This window comes from Heterocephalus glaber, unplaced genomic scaffold (assembly GCF_053883595.1).
Source record: "Heterocephalus glaber isolate CG9 unplaced genomic scaffold, H.glaber_assembly_v1.0 deba00001600, whole genome shotgun sequence".
NCBI lineage: Eukaryota > Metazoa > Chordata > Mammalia > Rodentia > Bathyergidae > Heterocephalus > Heterocephalus glaber.
In genome coordinates, this window is record NW_028258372.1 from 11770715 (window position 1) to 11787411 (window position 16697).

The window sequence follows — 16697 nt, forward strand, 5'->3', positions numbered from 1 at the left end:
CTGTTTTTCCCCCTCAAAATTCTAGGACTACTTCAGGTGGACCGTGTGACTCACAAAATGGAGGATCCCCACTCTCCTCAAAACTACTCCAGGGGCTGGGGATTTGGCCTCAAGGGCACAAGGTCCTGAGTTCGATCCCCAGTACCAGAAAAAAAAAAACCTACTCCAAATGCTCCTTACTGCCACCAGCCCCATAATTATGTAGGGTCAAATTTCAGTGTGTGCCAGTATCTTGGAATGGGCAGCAGGTCTCTGAGTATAACTCAGGCACTGAGCCCAGTTCCCAGAATTGCCTCTTCTTTGTTTGATTAAGTAGGAAGTTACTACTTGCTCTGCAGAGTATGGGCCAGTATAAGCTAAAGGTTGTAAGCTCATAAGCACCTGTTATGAAACAGCCCAAGGTGTGTCTGATACCTCTCATCCCTGGCCTTGTTTTCAATGGTTGCTTCCTTCTCTGATCTAGTTTCTGGCTCCACTTTAGGACCCAAAGCTGAAATACACAAATCAATCCCAGCTTGAAAAGGAAGGTGAAAAAGTCAATATTATTTGTTTGTTCTTGCACAATGTGTCCACCTGACCACTGAGCTATCTAGCTTAGCTTCTTAGTTTTCATTCATTGCTATAGGTAAATATTTATTAAATAAGCACAAGAGATCATTTCAGCAGGCAAAAACATCATGTGCTGGGAAGCCTTGAGAAAATACAAGGCCAAAGTCCCCTGGTGTTCAAGAGGTTCTTCTAGATTAATACGAAGCACATACCTTTATGTTTTCACAAATTATCTTTACTAGAGCAATTTCAAACTCTTTTCATTTCAGTGCACACCTTTGTGTAATTAAAATTTTCAGAGTCCAAATGGGCAAGATAGTTGGGCAGAGAGAATTCCCTAAAACTAAAATTGTTTCAGGGAGAAGGAGGGGTTGTATACAGGCTGAAAAATAGACAAAGGTAGACTTTGAAAGAGAGGATGATTAGAGCTTTGAGTCCAACATTCTGAAAGTAACCTTAGTAGGAAATCTAGCATTGCTCGTGCTATCCTTGTGCCCCCAATCTTCCCCAAAACAAGAACTGTTAGTGTCAAAGACCAGGCATGCAGCCCAATTTTTCTAGAGGGACTTGAAACCTATATCTTCCTGATTTCAGTTAGCTGAATTTTAGTAGAAAAAAAAAACGTTTTATTATATACTCTAATAGTATTTTTTTTTAAAAAAGGATGGGAAAATGGGGAAAGAGAATGGCAAAAGATGAGAAAATAGAGAAGAATTTAGAGAAGAGAACATTTTATTAGAAGCTTTTTGAGGCTTTATATCAACACCTTCTGCACAAAGAGCAAAATGTTTGTTGAATGAAAGGATGAGTCAGTAGAGAAAAGGTACACAAATAATTTAACTTTTCAAATAGTATTAAATAAGTCTGTTTAAATATTTCATAAATCTATCTATATACAAAATGGTGATACCAATGACATTTCTTCTCAATTCCCCCAAACAGTATAAGTACTTGCAATTGTTTATCCTCTGTTATAAATGCTTCTCTGTGAACAGCCACTTATCCTACCCCAACTCCCTTTCTGATCACAGTCTTGATCTCAAAGACGGGACAATGCAACAGGGCAAAACTACCAAATGCCCACTAGACCTGCAACATTGACTTGGTTTTCAGAATCTGTGGTTTGGCTCTCAACTACTCTGAGATAGAAATAAAGGCTGAGTAGTTACTTACAAGAACTGACTCCATACTTAAGAAGGCATATGAGGGCCGGGGATTTAGCTCAGTGGTTCTGCTGCCTGCCTCACAAACACAAGGACCCAAGTTCTATCTCCAGTACCAAAAAAAAAAAAGAAGAAGAAAAAGAAAACATATGAAAGTATAAACCAACAATAAAAGATTAAATTCTGAGCCTCCACCAGTCAAAATTACACAAAAGGTTTTGATTGTCCATTGTGAAATAAACCTATCTGACCAGAGGACTTTTCCAAAGGAGTACCAGTCATTTGATGAGCCAGCAAAATACTCTGCTTGCTTAGCCTTGATTGTTTAGCCCTCTGTAAAAGGAAAGAATTTAGTTTACAGACACTTGAGCTCAGTTGCTAAGGGCTAAGACAAACCCACACACCTCCTCCTCAGAACATAAAGAGATTCTCTCTTTCAACACCCTAATCCCAGCCATTTGCTAAATCTCAGAGCTCAGAAAGCTGAGGAGGACAAATCTCAGAGATAAAAAAGATTGCCTCTCAAATGCCTCATTTCTTTCACCCAAGATTTCCATGCCACTCAAGTATCACCCATACAGTAAGAAAGGTAGAAGTGTGTTTATTTTGCAACTGGAAAAGTGAGGAGACAATGCTAACAAGTCCAGAATTGGACAATAATCACTATGGAATCCTTTCTTCAGAAAGAATTCTTCTACTTAACATGACCTCTAAAATTTAGTTTATGAAACCATGATTTTGAAAGAGACTCCTTTAGGCTGGGAGGTTGTCTTGGCCCGTACTCCCTGGGTAGAGCACATAATGATTCCAACAGTGATATTGCCTACAGAGAAACTTTAGATAGATAAATCCAAGAAATGTATCCTGAGGAAAACCAGCACTTGGAAGAGAAGGGATGAAACCATGAGAGTAAACAGAAGAGAGGAAAAACGGGAGAGTTTGGTTTGTGGAAGCAGAGAAAGAAGTGTTTGCAAAAAACATGAAGTCAATTGTCAAATGAATTGAAAGTGAAGAACAGCTTCCACTGGATTTAAAGAGATGAGTTTCAGTGTGTAGAAGAGGAGAGAGAGATGAATGGAGAGGTGAGTTGTAACAAGAGGAAATGTTGGCTCCAGGCAGAACTTTTAAACATGAAAAAAATAATAAAACTGAGTTGTCCCACATGGCAGCCACTAGCCACAAGGGGCTGCGAAGCACCTGAAATGCAGGTCACTTCTCTTTACCAGCCCCTTCCATCCCTCTCACTCTGCCCAGAGCCAACCCACACCCCCACACTGCCTTCTAACAGCACTGATTGATACTGGCTCCTTTTGTACTTTATGTACAAGAGATCAAACAATATGATCTCTTCCCTGTCTCACTTTTTTGACCTAACATTATGTTTGTGAGCTGTATCCACATTTTTGTATGTAGCTACAGATGCTCCATCCTTCTTGCTGTTTAATAGTTCATCATGCAGCTATATTACATTTCACTGCCTTTCAAATATGAATGGGTGCTTTTAATTTTAATTATTATGAACATTATTCCCATGAATATTCTAGAATAATCTTTTGGCAAATATGCATCCAATTTCTGATCATATACAATGAGTGATCAAAATATATAAAATTTTAAAACACCCTATTTTTTATCATACTGCATCTGTTTTGCCTACTTTGTGAGAAGAAATTATTGGGCTTTTAAGAATGTTTTTCAGTTTCATCAATAAGAATGTAACATCCACCTCTTATCTTAATGACAGGCATTGGGCTGATCCTCAACTGATTCTGACTGGGTAGTTAAAATAGACTATGACCACCATCAGATTTGATCAGTAGACCTGTTACACAAGTTGGAAGATCACTCCTGGATAGGCCTAACTTATTATTCAAAAGAAAGTTGATTTGATTTGAGAGCTAAGGAAGATACATATACTCATGCTCAATGTATCCTGTTGCCTGCCTTACTTTCCTCCCACCTCTTCTACATAATTATTTTCAAAAATGATCACAAAATAAGATTATAATAACAGAAAAGAAAAACTGAAATTTCTTATATTGAATATTATATATTTATAATGAATGAGATATGCACTCATTTTGCAGTATTAAAACCTGCTTCTAGTTTTTAAATGTTTAAATAAAAAATAAAATAAATCTGACAGTATAAAGAAAAAGACAGCCACTATATATTCAACACATTTTTATATACCTAACACTTTCAACTTTTTACTTCGTTTAGTGATGTTATTTTTTTTATTGTTTTCTTTAATTCTAAAGCCATAACTAAGCCAGGCATGGTGGAACAAGCCTGTAATCCCAATACTGGGGAGGCCAAGGCAGCAGGATCACTGTAAGTTCAAGGCCAGTCTGGGCTACATAGTGAGTTCCAGGCCATCTCAACTGCACAGAAAGAGCTTGCCTCAATAAACCAAAAAAAGAGCCTGCTGCAGACAGGCAGGTCTGCCCATGCCCGGCCCAGGTCCCGAGTCGCGCAGAAGATGCCAAATCACCCTGCTGCAGACAGGCAGGTCTGCCCATGCCCTACCGAGGTCCTGAGTCCCGCAGAAGACACCGAATCACCCCGCTGCAGACAGGCAGCCACCTGGTTCCACACTACGAAGATGCAGAGGACACCAGACCACCAGACCAAGGTACTGAGTCCCGCTGCTCCCAGCCCAGAGGTAGGGGCTTCTGAGCCACCATCCCACTGCTCCTGGTCCAGAGGAAGGGGCTTCCCAGCCACCATCCCTCCAGCTGCTCCCAGCCCACAGGAAAGGGCTTTTGGGTCACCATCCCTACCACTGCCTGGCCCCTGTCCCACCTCTCTCAGCTCAGAGGAGGTAATCCGTGCAGGTGCTAACAGCCCCCCCCCCAGTTGAAATGAGAAAACACATAAATAAGTCTCAAAACCAGACTTCCAGATCACCTAGAGCAACCCCAAAGGGAAATGAGATGGAACACTCTGATACTCAACCACCTGGACCCACTGAACTGGCAACAAAAGGGAATCTAGAAAAAATGAAATCAGAAATAATTTCTCAGATAACAGGAGAAATTGTGCCCCTAGTGCAAGACATGATTAATAAATCTAGAGAGGACCTGAGGAACATGATGGAATCCCAAAATAAGAAACAAATGGAATCCATAAAACAGATGCCAACAGATTTCCAGGACATGAAAAACTCCACTGAAAGTCTACACAGCAGAATGAGCCAATGTGAGGACAGAATTTCAGATATAGAAGATAAGATTGCAATTAGTGACCAGGAAAAGAAAAATTATTTCAAAATTATAAGGGAACATGAGAAATCAATCCAGCAGCTGCTAGATGATGCAAAGAAGAATAACATAAGACTGATTGGGCTCAATGAAGAAACAGGAGAGAGTGCAGATGACATAAAAAATCTCTTCACATAAATAATGACAGAAAACTTCCCAAGCAGGGGAAAAGAGCTTGACACACAGATAAGTGAGGCATATAGGACTCCAAATAGCCTTGATCAAAAAAAATCTACACATAGGCATATAATTGTTAAAATTCCAGAAACACAACAGAAGAACAAAGTTCTACAAGCAGTTAGAGAAAAGAAACAAATCACATACAAAGGAAAGCCCATCAGAATCACAGCAGACTTCTCAATACAAACCATCAAGGCAAGAAGACCTTGGAGTGACATATTCCAAGGACTAAAAGAAAACAGCTTCCAACCCAGATTGATGTACCCTGGAAAACTATCTTTCAAAATGGATGGAGAAATAAGATACTTTCATGACAAAGAGCACCTTAGGCACTTTATGAATACCAAACCAGCACTCCAAAGAATTTTACACAATATCCTAGGAACAGACATTGAGGATCACAACCCCAGGAAGGAAAGCAGAATGAGCCCATCTGGCATGACAAGAAATTAAATGTAAAGGGGGGGAAGCCAACAAAAAGAAAAAGTCATGGCAATGACAACTCAATACGTTTCAGTTATAACTATCAATGTTAATGGTCTCAATTCACCAATCAAAAGAAATAGACTGGCAGAATGGGTCAAGAAGCAAAATCCAACAATATGCTGCATACAAGAAACACACTTCATTCAAAAGGAAACTCATAGACTGAAAGGTAAATGGTGGAAAACAATACTCCATGCGACAGGAACCTGAAAAAAAGCAGGAGTAGCTATCCTCTTTGCAGATCAAGTAGATTTCAAACCAACACTGATTAAGAGAGATGAAGAAGGACACTACATCCTTGTAAAGGGAAGAATCCAAGAGGAAGAGATGACAATCATAAATATCTATGCACCAAACACTAGTGCACCCAACTATATAAAACAAATACTAACGGACATGAAAAGTCATATATGCACTAATACAATTGTCATGGGGGACCTCAATACCCCACTGTCACAAATAGATCAACTAGACTAAAAATAAGTACTGAAATACTAGAACTCAATCGAACTCTTGAACAAATGAACTTAACAGATGTTTACAAAGTCTTCCACCCCACAAAATCAGAATACACATTCTTCTCAGCTGCACATGGGTCATTCTCCAAAAGAGACCACATACTCACACATAGAACATATTTAAGCAAGTGCAAAGAAACTGAAGTTATCCCCTGTATATTATCAGACCATAGTGCAATGAAATTGGAGATCCATAGCAAAAGAAATTCAAAAAATTTCATAAACACGTGGAAATTGAACAACACACTTCTGAATAACCAATGGGTCACAGAGGAAATTAAAGAAGATATCAAGACAGTTCCTTCAATTCAATGACAATGACAACACAACATATCGGAATCTATGGGACACAATGAGAGCAGTCTTCCGAGGGAAATTCATAGCAGTGAATACGCATATTAGGAAAACAGAATGAGCCCAATTAAACAATCTGATGCTGAACCTCAAGCTTCTAGAAAAAGAAGAGCAGGACAACCCCAAAGCTCATACAAGGCAGGAAATTATAAAGATCAGAGGAGAAATGAATGCAATGGAGACTAAGAGAACAATACAAAAAATCAATGAAGCCAAGAGTCGGTTCTTCGAAAGAATCAACAAAATTGACAAACCTTTAGCCAACCTTGTCAGAAAAAGGAAAGGCCCAAATCCATGCAATTAGGAATGAAAAGGGTGAAATGACAACAGACCCAGCAGAAATACAGAGGATCATCAATACCTACTTCCACAACCTATACGCCAATAAGACGGAAAACACAGAAGAAATGGACAGATTCCTAGATACATATGAATTACCAAAGTTGAACGAAGAAGACTTAAAAATTCTCAACAACCCAATATCAACCAATGAAATTGAAAATATAATTAAAAACTTACCAACTAAGAAAAGCCCGGGCCCTGATGGCTTCACTGCTGAATTCTACAAGACATTTAGAGAGGAACTGCTGCCACGACTGTTTAAACTCTTCAATGAAATTGAAAGGGAAGCAATACTCCCAAATTCATTCCTGGAAGCAAGCATCACCTTGATCCCCAAAGAATAGAAAGACTCAACCAAAAAAGAGAACTATAGGCCAATCTCACTAATGAACAAATAGATGCAAAAATCCTTAATAAGATAATGGCAAACAGAATGCAGAAAATCATCAAGAAGATCATACACCCTGATCGAGTAGGATTCATCCCAGGGATGCAGGGATGGTTCAACATATGAAAATCAATCAATGTAATACACTATATTAATAGAGCCAAGGACAAAAACCATATGATTATCTCCATAGATGCAGAAAAAGCATTTGACAAAATCCAACATGCATTTATGATAAAAACCCTACAAAAAATTGGAATAGATGGTCTCTACCTCAAACTGATAAAAGCCATCTATGAAAAACCAACAGCCAATATCATACTAAATGGTCAAAAACTGAAATCCTTCACACTAAAATCAGGAACAAGACAAGGATGTCCACTATCACCATTCTTGTTCAATACAGTTCTGGAAACATTAGCCATGGCAATTAGACAAGAGAAAGAAATATAGGAATAAAGATAGGTAATGAAGAAGTCAAATTGTCATTATTTCCAGATGACATGATACTCTATATAGAAGACCCCAAGAACACCACCAAAAGTCTTCTAGACTCAATAACCAAATTCAGTCAAGTAGCTGGTTACAAGGTCAACACACAAAAATCAATAGCTTTCCTCTACACCAATGACAGACTCACTGAGAGAAAAATAGGGCAAATAATTCCTTTCACAATAGCATCCAAAAAAATGAAATACCTAGGAATCATCCTAACAAAAGAAATCAAAGACCTCTTCTCTGAAAACTATGGCACTCTGAAAAGAGAGCTTGAAGATGATATCAGAAAATGGACAGATATCCCCTGCTTCTGGGTAGGAAGGATTAATATAGTGAAAATGGCCATACTTCCAAAACTGCTATATAGATTTAATGCAATTCCAATTGAGATCCCAGCAGCATACTTCATAGACCTCGAGAAAACAATCCAAAAATTCATTTGGAACAAGAAGAGACCCAGAATAGCAAAAGCAATGCTAGGTAACAGAGACATGGCAGGGGGTATCACAACCCCCAATGTGCAACTATACTACAAAGCTACTGTGATAAAAAACAGCATGGTACTGGCAAAGAAACAGACTTGAGGACCAGTGGAACAGATTAGAAGATGCAGAAACAACGCCAGACACACTCAGCTATCTCATCTTCGATAAAGGAGCCAAACACCCTCACTGGAGGAAAGATAGCCTCTTTAATAAATGGTGCTGGAAAAATTGGGCTTCAACTTGCCAAAGATTAAAACTAGACCTATATCTCTCACCATGCACTAAACTAAAATCAAAATGGATTAAAGATCTAAATATTAAAATAGAAACTCTGAACCAGTTGGAACAGAGGTTAGGTAGAACCCTTGCAGACATTGGTGTAGGAAAAGATTTTATGAACAAAACCTCAGTTGCCCGTGAACTAGCACAAACAATCAACAAGTGGGATCTCTTCTTATTAAAAGGCTTCTGCACAGCAAGAGAAACCACCAGCAGTGTGAAGAGACAACCCACAATGTGGGAAAAAATCTTCACCTGCTCTTCCTCAGACAAAGGTCTACTCTCTCCAATCTATAAAGAACTTAGAAAGATCAGACCTCCCAAATTTAAAGACCCAATCCGAAAATGGGCATCTGAAATGAACAGACATTTCTCAGACAAAGAAGTAGAAATAGCAAAGAAATACATGAAAAGATGTTCAGCATCACTGGTCATTGGAGAGATGCAAATGAAAACAATGCTGAGATTCCATTTCACTCCAGAAAGAATGGCTGCTACCATGAAATCAACCAATAACAAATGCTGGCGGGGCTGTGGGGAAAGAGGAACCCTGCTCCACTGCTGGCGGGAGTGTAGACTGGTGCAAGCACTGTGGAAATCAGCATGGAGATACCTCAAAGAACTAGGACTGGAAGTCCCATTTGACCCCACTCTTCCACTGCTGGGGATCTTCCCCAAAGAATTAAAAGAATCATACCACAGTGATATATGTGTGCCCATGTTCATAGCAGCATAGTTTGTGATAGCTAAAACTTGGAAACAGCCCAAATGCCCATCAACTGGAGACTGGATAAAGAAAATGTGGTTTTTTTATAAAATGGAGTACTACTCAGCCATAAAAAATGAGAAATTACAGACATTTATAGCTAAGTGGATGCACATTGAGGAGATACTCTTAAGTGAAATAAATAGGACACACATGAATAAATACCAAATAGTTTCTCTGGTGTGAGAAACTGAAAGTGTAAATAAGGACTAAATGTATAATAGGTAATGTGAAATAGGAAGAAAAGGGGCAAAGGGGAAGGAAGTGGGAGGGCTAGGGGAAAGGATAGAAGGGAATGGGATTAATATGAGAAAATGGAAAAATAGGAACAAAATCTTTGTAAATAGGAAGGAATGGGGGGGGATTGAAGGGAGGGCTGGGCAAGGGTGAAAAATAAGAACCAAGAGAGATTATGTAAAGGTGCAAATTTCCAATGATGAATGTCATTATATTGTATACCTAAAATGTACCAATGATTGGAATGAATAATTGATAATGTATAATAGGAAGAAAAGGTCCAAAGGGGTAGGCGTAGTGGGAGGGGCAAGGGAAAGGAAAGGAGGGAAAGGAAAAATTATGAGAAATGGAAAAAATGGAAATAAAGTCTTTGTAAATAGGGAAGGGTGGAGGGCATGAAGGGAGGGCTAGGAATGGGAAAAAAATAAGAACCAAGATGCATTATGTAAAGGTACAATTCCCAATGAGAAATGTAATTGTGTTGTATACCTACAATGTACCAATAAAAGAATTTAATTTAAAAAACCAAAAAAAAAAATAATAAAGCCATAACTAACAACTCCAAAGTAAGAATAAATGTCAGCATTAGATATACAAATCTAATAAAATATTTCATATATGAACTAAAATTTGCACTTACCAACCTCCCTCAAAAAAACTATTGTACTATTTTACTGTTTTACATTTTTAAAATAATTTTGTTTTTAAATTATGATTTTAAAACCCTAAAGATTTACTCTCAGCAATTTTTCAGTGTATAGTTAGTGTTAAGTATATTCATGTTGTACTCCAGATCTCAAGAACTTTTTCATCTCACAAAACAAAAATTCTATATGCAGTAAGCAAATCCAATTTCCCACTCCCTCCAGTTCCTGGCAACCGCCATTTTACTTCTCATGTCTATGAATTTGACTACTCTGTCTACCTCATATAAGTGGAATCATATAGTATTTGTCCTTCTGTAACTGGCTTATGTAATTTTGCATAATATACTCAAAGTTCATCTGTATCACAGTATGTGTCAGAATTTCCTTCTTTTTTGGCTGAATAATACTTCATTCTATGTATATGTCATACTTTGCTTATCCATTCATCCACTGGTGGACATTAGGTTGCTGCCATCCCTTAGCTATTGTGAATAATGCTGCATTGAACACACCTCATGCAAATATCTCTTCAGGATACTGCTTCCAGTTTTTTAGGGCCTATATTCAAAAATGGAATTGCTGGATCATATAGTAATTCAATTTTTAATTGCTTGATGAGCTAGAGTGGCTTCACCATTTTACATTTCCAACAGTGCACAGGGTTTCAATTTCTCCACAACCTCACCAACACTTGTTATTTTGGTACCGGGGATCTAACTCAGGTCCTTGCACTTGCACAGCAGGAGATGAAACCACTGAGCTAAATCCCCAGCCAACACTTGTTATTTTGACAGCAGCCATTCTAAAAAGTGTGAGGTGATATCACATTGTGGCTTTAATTCACGCTTCCCCAGTGATTATTGATGCTGAGCATTTTTCATAGGTTTATTAGTCATTTATATATCTCCATTGGAGAAATGTCTACTCAGGCCCTTTGCCCATTTTTAAATGGATTATCTGTGGTTTTGTCATTGAGTTGTAGCTGCTCTTTTTGGATATTAATCTCTTGTCCCACACATGATTTACAAATATTTCTCCCACTCTAATTTCATCCTGTTGATTGTGTCCTTTGAGACTTAGAAGTTGTTAAATTTGATACAGTCTCATTTGTCTATTTTTGCTCTTATCATCTATGCACTTGGTGTCATTTCCAAGAAATCATTACCAAATCCTATGTCATAAAGCTTTTCCTCTATACTTTCTCTTAGGAATTTTCATGCTATTAATTTTTTACATTTACTTCTTTAATCTATTTTGAGTCTATTTTTACATATAAGGGTCTAACTTCATTCTTTTGTGGGTAGATAACCAGTTTTCACAGCACCATCTGTTGAAGACACTATCTTGTTCCCATTGAGTGATCTTGGCACCCATGTTAAAGATAATTTGACCCTATATTTGACGGTTTACTTATGGTATATCTTTTCTATTGGCCTACAGGTCAGTCTTTAATACACTATTTTGATTATGGTAGCTTTGTAATATGTTTTAAAATCAGAAAGTGTAAAGTCTCAAATGTTCTTTTTTTTCAAGATTTTTTTAGTTATTCAGGGTCCTTAGTATTCTATACAAATATTAGGATAGATTTTTCTATTTTTGAAAAAAAGTGAACTTAAGGTTTTCTTTGTTTTGTTTTGTGTTATTGTTTTTTTGTTTGTTTTGTTTTGTTTCTGGTACTAATGCTTGAATCCAGAGCCTTTGCACTGAGCTACATTCCCCAATCCTTTATGCTTATGTTTTATTTTGAGACAGATTCTCACTAAGTTGCAAAATTGCCTGGGCTGAGCTCAAATCTGAGATCCTCCTACATCAGCTTCCAGAGTGCTAGGATTGCAGGTGTGTACCAATGTGCCCAGTTTGAGTTTTGTTTTTGGGGGGTACTAGGGATTGAACCCAGAGTCTTGTGCATGCCGAGCAAGCTACATTCCCAGCCTCTTTTGAATTTTGAGATAAGGTCTCACTAAGTTCCCCAGGCTGGCCTTGAATGTTCAATCTTCCTGTCTCAGCTTCCTGAATAGCTGAGATTACAGGTGTACACCACTACACCTGGCCAGATTTCGAGAGGAATTGCATTGAATTTTCAGATTGCTTTGAATAATATTAACATAGTAATATTGACTTCCAATCTATAAACATGGACATCTTACTTTTATTTATATCTGCTTTACTTTCTTCTAACAATGTAGATTTAAAAACACAAAAATTCCCAGTGCTCACTCAGAATGAAATAACTTAAGTGGCCTTACTTTAATTTTACAAACATTAACTTATTGTTATTTATTTCAAGTCTATTGTTTAAATGCATGAAGTATGCATTTAACTGAAAGACAGTTTGAACCATATTCAAATTACTCTTAACATGAATGAGGTTGCATATTTTCATGATTGAGTATACATCAAGGAATGCTCCAAATTAATTTATATGCAGAACACACAGCTTATTAAAAAATAATCAATTTAAATGTCCTGATCTGGAGCTTATATACGCATTATAAAATCATCAGTAAATGCAGCAATTTTGCCATGGTGGCAAACCTATGGCACATGTACCACAGAGGGCTATTTATTTCATTGAAAGCTCTAAAACGTTTGTCATCACTGGTTGAGAATTTAGACCCATAAGAAGATTCAGGAATAGCTTATCATCAACATTATTTGGAACTGCCAAGTCTTGGTGATAATAACAAGCAGACTAATGTCATTATTATCATCTTTGAACTGTCAGACAATAAATAGTTTTATTGCCTGTATCCAGGCATATTTCCCCCTTGCCTTCCTTTAGTTCACCCCAACACTAGCCCTCAGAGTTGGAGTCTGCCAGCTAGTTGGCTGTTGGTATCCAATGCCACTTTAGTGATCAGGTGGGTTACCTGGTGCTCTCCGGCATCAGTCATCTGCTGCTCTGCATCTAGAGTTCCTGCCACTCCCCACTCTATTCTCCTGGCTGTCAGGATTTGTGCTTATTCTCTTATCTGACCATCTTTCAGCTTCTAACCTGACTATAAGCTATTGACTGAATCTATGCTCTTGAATTCCAGTCACAAAGACAGGATCCAAAAATCAAGCCCTATGTGCCAGGTGCCCTTCTAGGGGGCCTGTTAGCCACTTTGCACACTGATTGTCTTTGAGTCAGACAGCCAGTCCTGTGCAATCATTGATGACCAGGAATGGCAGGGCCATGTGGCCCTTTCCTTAGAAAAGAACCTGTGCAAGACAGGCCTTCAAATAGGGTTCCTCTCCAAAACATGTTCTTTTCTCCCACTGTTCCTTCCCCTCTTTCCCCAGCTCTTGTGACTTTGCTGTCTGCTTTCTCTCTTTTTTCTTCCTCTTTCCCCTTCCTCTCTTTCTTCTATGACGGTCTCTACAGATATAGAGATTTGAAACTTCACAATTTTAAAGGCACTGTCAACTGTGTAAAAATTATAAATTCTTTCCTTGGTAGCACGGACCTCTTTTGGTTAGCTAAGAGCAAATGAGAGAACTGGCTCACTTAACTTACCAAGAAAATTTAACTTTTCAAGAAAATTTCAACTAGGCTTTTGGTCTAGTTATTTAAGTATTATATCATACTTTTAAGTTGAGTCTTATAACCTTTTATGAGCAAAATTTTTATCCTAAAAATTATTGTGAAATAAATAGGCAGTAAACTTCCACTGTGCTTTATTTGGGAAAAGAAACATCAGAAGTTACACCTCTAAAGCTGGTCTGAGAGTTATTCATCATCCTGCTGTCTTTCACCTTTACTTGTACATTTTCTGCTTTGGTTACTTTCTGCATTGTTGAAGTCCTGTTGTAGATATAATAAGGAAGAAGGACCACATTAGACATGAGAAATAAGAGCAGTAGAGGTACCAGGTCACTCACACAGCAGATCAATAGCACTACCTTAAAATGCTTGGACAGTTTCATGTGCCCTAACAAAAAAACATGCTCCCCTCATCCTAATATTAATTTTGGGTTTCAAATGTCTCCTACCACATGCACAAGGATTTTTATCTAGCTACAGTTTTACTCCCAGCTGTAGGGTTTCATGAAATTTTGCTGTTGTGGCTGCAGGAAGGTAGCCAAATGTTTCCCTAATAATTAGTGCAATCTAGTCCTCATGCTCATTATGTCTAACAGATCATAAATACTTATCAGTAAGATATGGCCAAACCTTTGGGGTTCACAGCCTAGTGAGGGAGATATTCATCACACTGCATTGTTGTTCTTCCAAATGGTCATCGCCAACCCTTTCTCCTTTTCTTCACAGAAGTAAGGACAGAAGAGACTAGGTGAACTGGCAAAGATTTATATTCCTCTGAAAGTCCCTACAATTCTTTCTTCTTATCCATCTGGAGACAAAACTAAAGACATCAGTGTTCTCTCCAACCATTTAAGCTGCTTGAAAACATTATGGTTTTTTTCACAGTCATTAGCCCCTCTTTTGGTACCCTAGCTCTCCCTTTTCCACATTCAGGCCCTCTCTGGCATACCTCCTGCGTCCCTTTTTTTGTCTTCCTTTCTCATTCCATTTCTCACCAGTCCTTGGGAAAATCATGTTAATGTTCCCCCTCTGGAATGGGCCTCTCCTCAGAGTACCTACCATGGGTTTAGGTCAGAGGTTAAACTCAAGTACCTAAGTGTTGTTCCGATTTTGTTCACATATTAAGTACATGGAAACATTCTCTACTTTTACAAAGTAATGTGCTATACTTGGTTTTTCCTTGAAACAGGTGACCCTCTTTCATTTTTTAGAATTTTTACAGCGATATAGAGGCAAGAACTATTTCATTTCCCTCCTAATTCTAAGCTAATGTCAGTAGGTGGTCGAGGTCCTTCCTAATAATAGGAAACATGCAGAGTCTACAAAGGCTACCCTCCAGCTACTGTGGAACGTGGGCCTGGTTGCTAGATCTTCTGACTTTTCAAGAGACAGAAATCCAGGTTTTTGTGAAAAAAATTATGTTGCTAAAATGTTAGCCAACTAATTTAAAAGGATTTAAAATGTTGCAAAGGCTAAAGCAAACAAGTCCACAGAATACAGGAGCTTGACCTGTATGCAGCTTCTGACACTATAAATTCTCACAGGCATTTATCTTATATTTACTTGCTTTGCAACAGACAGTTGTATAATTATGCCTTTGCTAGAGACCAGTAATTTTTTTCGTATTCCTTTCATGTATTTATGTTGTATCCTCTTTTCTAGCCCATCTCTACAATGTATAGTTAATAATCCCTTAAAATCAAACTATCCTTTCCAATTCTTCTTTCTCCCCTTAGAAAGGAATTACAGTGCTTTCAAAACCAAAGCTTCAAATCAAATTATGAATTAAATTATATTAGTTTTAAAGAGTTTTCTAAATGGCTAAAAATTTTACCAATAATCTTACTGCCAACCTTCCTTCAGTGGAGAAGTGACTGAGTATGTATAACTGCATGAACACACACATACACACAGAGCACAGCGCTATGATGAAAACTCAGATCAAGGTATACAAAACAAGTTACTACTCCCCACACAGTCATGCACCTTCCTTAAGGGAGCCCCCTTCCTGGGAGCCTCCTCTGAACTCCCACCTCTGGCACCTTCCCCTCTCAGACATACCCTACATTGTATCATAATTGCATTGTATCATAATTGCACAGCATAGGGCCTAGCACACAGTAGACAGAGTTAAGAGTTATTGCGTAAGCCATTATTATCATCAAAATAAGTTACTATTTTCAGAGCAGGTACTATGCACTGAGTAGTTTGCCTCTATTGTCCTGAGGGCTTTCCCAGTCCAGACCACAAAATCCAAAGCAGCCCCCAGTCATCCTCTCTAGAACACAGCCTGACTAGGACTTATGGCTCTCTAAAATAGTCTTAACTATGTGCAGATTGTCATCTGTCACCTGTCAGTAGAAAGTGCTAGAACAAAAATGTCATCCACCTCATGCTTGGCACACAGAAGGGAAATTAATGGGTCTAAACATCTGGCCTCCTGAGGTGAGGGTGTACTTGCACACAGCAGGTCCCAACAAGTTCTGTTTTAAACTATATATTCAGATTTCAAGATAATTGTGTTAAATATTTGGTTACATTACCCAGGTACTGACATAGACGTGGGAATTTCTGCCGCAGTAAGAAAAACCACTTCCTATAACGTAGCGTCCTCTACACGTCTGGGCCTTGCCACATCCTGACAAGGACAAGACTCTCAGGCAAAGGTGGCTGGGGCAGTGCGCACCCCAGACGCTCACACTAAAAGAGAAGAGCGAGTCGGGGTCGGCCGCCGGCGGGAGCGCAGCGGGGTCTGATTGGGACAGTGTGGTGCCCTGGCGGCCGCCGGGCGGGCCCCTGACTCTCCGCCTCAAGAGACCCCTGGTGCTCCGCCTCCTTTTATCCCGAAATCCCACCATCCCAATACACAAGGTTTGATCGTCAAGGTTCCCCGAGCTTCCAGGAATACCGGGCCTCAATACCCACTAGCTGCGAGCCCAGGAAACCCACCTGACCGAGCTCCAAGTGGTCCCGCTAGAGACGCGCCCGCCTCCCGAGGCCCCGCCCCATTCCCCGC

The 16697-nt window shown here is 38.9% G+C and overlaps 1 long non-coding RNA gene across 4 annotated transcripts; it reads right to left on the minus strand.

The window, feature by feature from the left end:
• Window positions 1–13798: 13798 nt before the first annotated feature.
• On the minus strand, window positions 13799–16693 carry LOC147823090 (uncharacterized). Of its 4 annotated transcripts, none has more exons than XR_015444520.1 (4): window positions 16631–16693; window positions 16237–16381; window positions 14312–14489; window positions 13799–13942 (listed from the first exon to the last, which is right to left on the minus strand). It is a non-coding gene; the product is annotated as an uncharacterized LOC147823090 (long non-coding RNA). The 4 variants fall into 4 exon arrangements; XR_015444519.1 differs by having other exon boundaries at window positions 16225–16381; XR_015444518.1 differs by having other exon boundaries at window positions 14312–14501; window positions 16225–16381.
• Window positions 16694–16697: the final 4 nt, after the last annotated feature.